Raw genomic sequence first — 3,504 nt, 5'->3', positions numbered from 1 at the left:
TTTTTTTTTTTTTTTTTTTTTCTAAATAGCTAACTAAAACACAATATTAGTAGAACCTCCCCCAGACTTAAACAACATTGTGACCAGTGTTATACAGTCTAAGATTGGTGGGGAAATAAATCATAAGGACAATATTTAACAAGGTGAAACGGTATACCTGATTTTGATATGAGTGTCGATCGATCGATACTCATGATGCTCTGTCGATCGACAATGGTCTGATGTCGTCGATCGGTTCTGGTATATCTACTCTTCTTCCTTGGATCTTTTTCCTTTTACCTATCATAAACAAAACACTAAAAGTCAGTAAAAAATAACTAATAAAACATAACTTCTTTTTTTTTTCGATGAACAGTGTTCTGCTACAGTAATGCTGCTACAGTAACTCCCAGGTTTCTGCTACAGTATCGATCAATTTGTTTGCTACAGTGTCATTCGATTTCCTTGCTACAGTGTCGAATGCTACAGCGCAGGGAGCTAGGGAACCAAATAAATCTAATTAGTTTGATTAAGCTAGGCTAATAGGTTTAAAGCAATAAATATAGATATACAAAGAAGTAAACAGTAAATAAGTTGAACAAGACAATTGTTCAGCTTGACAAAGAGCTGTTTGATGAAAAGATGGTTACTAGACTTAGGGTTTCATTCAGGTTATTAGAACTCTAAACTATAGATGCTAAAGATTGATTCTAGAACCCGATATCTAATGCAAAAGACAACCAGCTCTCGCTATGATTCTAATATATTGACTAAGTTCAGTGTTTCAGCTCTCGCATGTTAACACAGATCGAGCGTCGATCGATGCTATGGTATGAGCGTCGATCGATGCTACGGATTGAGTGTCGATCGATGCTATGGTATAAGCGTCGATCGACACTGCCTTAGGCAAGCGTTATCGATCTGATCGATTATGTTCAACTAGATTCTTAGACCAACTCTCTTATGCGCCTAGGTATCTAATCCAGCAGGATTCAGGTTCCGTTAATTGATTGCACTCTCGTGCCTCTCAATTGTCCTATGATTCTAGGTTCAAGAAATTAGTCACACTCTCGTGGTTTCCCAACTACTCTAGATCCTAGTATTACAAGCTATCCTGATGTAGAGATCTTTAGATATCCTAAAAGTCATATAATTCAGAAATTCATTCAAAACCCTAGAAATTCCTAAACCTAGCAGGTGGATCTACTCATGCATGATGTTTGTCACAAAAATCATAGATGAATAGATGAATAACATAAAATATAAATAAAACCAAAACAATGGAGTTCAAATAGGACTCTGAAGGTGTTCCTCTCTTCTCTCCTAACCTAGAACAAGAATAAAAGAAAGCGTAGCCGTCAACAATGGCTTAAAAAACACATAAATAGGGTTTTACGTCGTCCAAAGGTATTCTGGTAATTTGTGGTTGCTTCTGAGCTTCAGTCGGTCATAAAATATGTTCGGCCCGCATTCTGGCATCCATATCGATCGATGTCAAGAGTTCTGCATCGATCGACATAAATTCCTCTTCTCGACAGCTTTCTCTCGCGAGGCAGACTGACCACCCCTCAGTACAACGAGCATAACTTCTGCTACAGGATGCTGATTGACCTCAAACCGGTGGCATTGGAAATCTAAATCAAAGCTGTATCTTGTGTGAAAATATGGGCTCAATATAAGGGTGGGAAGGTCTTCTTTCATAGCTAGACATCTGACGCGCATGTGCAGTTCTGCACCTCAAAAGGCTCCAAAATCACCATATTTCTCCAGAACGTACCTGAACCTGTAAATACTCTAAATAGACTCTATATAGTAGTAAATATATATTAAAACACTTATAGATCATGGCTAAAAGTGGATAAAATCAATGGTCTATCAGTCTAGCAACCATCCTTCCATCCAACAACTCGTCAATTTACTGAAAAGCTACCTTATTCCACTGCTTTACTTTATTTACTGGTTTATAGTCTATTAGCCTGGCTTAATCGCGACTGATTAGATTTTATTGTGTGCCCACGCTCCCTATGGATTCAATCCCTAAGTAATACAACCGAGCCTCTTATTTGAGAGAGTAAAATCACTCCTTAGGGTAATTTGAGTGATATCAAGAGGGACCAGGGTTGGTTTACACGAACGAGCCCAAATGAGATATAGTTAGAATTGACTTTGATCGGGGATTAACGAATGAGTTCCATAGTGAACCGTAGTTGGGATAAAGACGATTTGATCGAAAGGGATAATAATCGCATTATAACGGAGTTTGGTAAAGGACCTGGGTCTGGATAAGACAACCAAGTCGGAGAAGAGACTATGGTTGGGTTAAAGACGATCAAGTCCAGTGAGGGACATGATCGCAGTACAACCAATTCGGAGATTGACCTAGTGTTGTGATCAGAACGATCAAGTCAAGAAGGGACGATGATCACGTGAAGACCAAGTTGGAGATGGACCTATGGTCGGGTTAAGAAGGCCGAGTCTCAAAGGGGACCAGGACCGCGGTTGATCACGTCTGGGAAAGACCAAGATTGCAATATGATCGAGTCCATGAGTGGACCAAGATCAGGTTAATACGATCTAGTCAAATGAAGGACCAAGATCATATATGACAAAGTCCGGTGATGGACAGAAGTCAAGTAAAAGGCAATTTTAGTCTAGTAGGGACTAAGATCGCAAGATTGCAAAGCTGGGAAAGGTTGTGGTCGGTTAAGAAATGATCCAGAACGTAATGGCTGGAATCATGAACCTTAGTGTCCAGGAAGGACTAAAAGAATTAGAACAAACTGTTAGGGCTTGTGGTAGGACGAGCAGCCTAAGGTTGGAATAAGTTCACTAAGACTCGTCTGGTACATCGAGCAGCTTGGGATATGAATAAATCAACCAGGACTTGATTGGGATAGTACTATATGTCGATTGATTTTCTCTCTCCCCTCTCTCCCTGCTCCCTAAAGTCTCCGCAGTAAACAGTTTTCATCGTTCAGCTCCGGCACTCGGAGGTCGCTGCCTTCGGCCGGCGCACGTTAGCTCTAGCGCCAGAGGCTTGTCTCACCCTAAAGCTCTCTCCTTTTTCTTTTCCTCACTTTCCTCTCTTCTCTTTTGGCGTCGACATGTTTGGAGCTCTAGTGGTTGTCTTGGTGGCAGACTCCTAGGTCTGTCGGCCGGGCTGGCTGCTGGTGCTACAACGAGGCATTATAGGTCTTGAGGGAGTTGGGTCGGCTTTTGGGTTTGACTTAGTTAGATCTGATTTTCTGTTTCTCGATCTATACAGAGTCAAGGTGGTGTTGGCGCGTGATACCACTCAAATTACCCTAAGGAGTTAATTACTCTCTCAAATAAGAGGTTCAGTTGCAGAACTTAGGGGTCGAATCCACAAGGAGCTAGGGAACCTATTAAATCTAGTCAAATTATTAATTCTAAGTGTTTGTTGTTTTATGGTTTAAAAGTAAATAGCAATCCTAATTGAGCAAGTCTATTACTCGACTAACAAGATGATTGGGGGTGTAACTTATTGGAAGATATTAGATGCAG

This window comes from Brassica oleracea, chromosome C5 (genome assembly GCF_000695525.1).
Source record: "Brassica oleracea var. oleracea cultivar TO1000 chromosome C5, BOL, whole genome shotgun sequence".
Lineage (NCBI taxonomy): Eukaryota > Viridiplantae > Streptophyta > Magnoliopsida > Brassicales > Brassicaceae > Brassica > Brassica oleracea.
Note: the sequence above shows the minus strand (reverse complement) of the source record.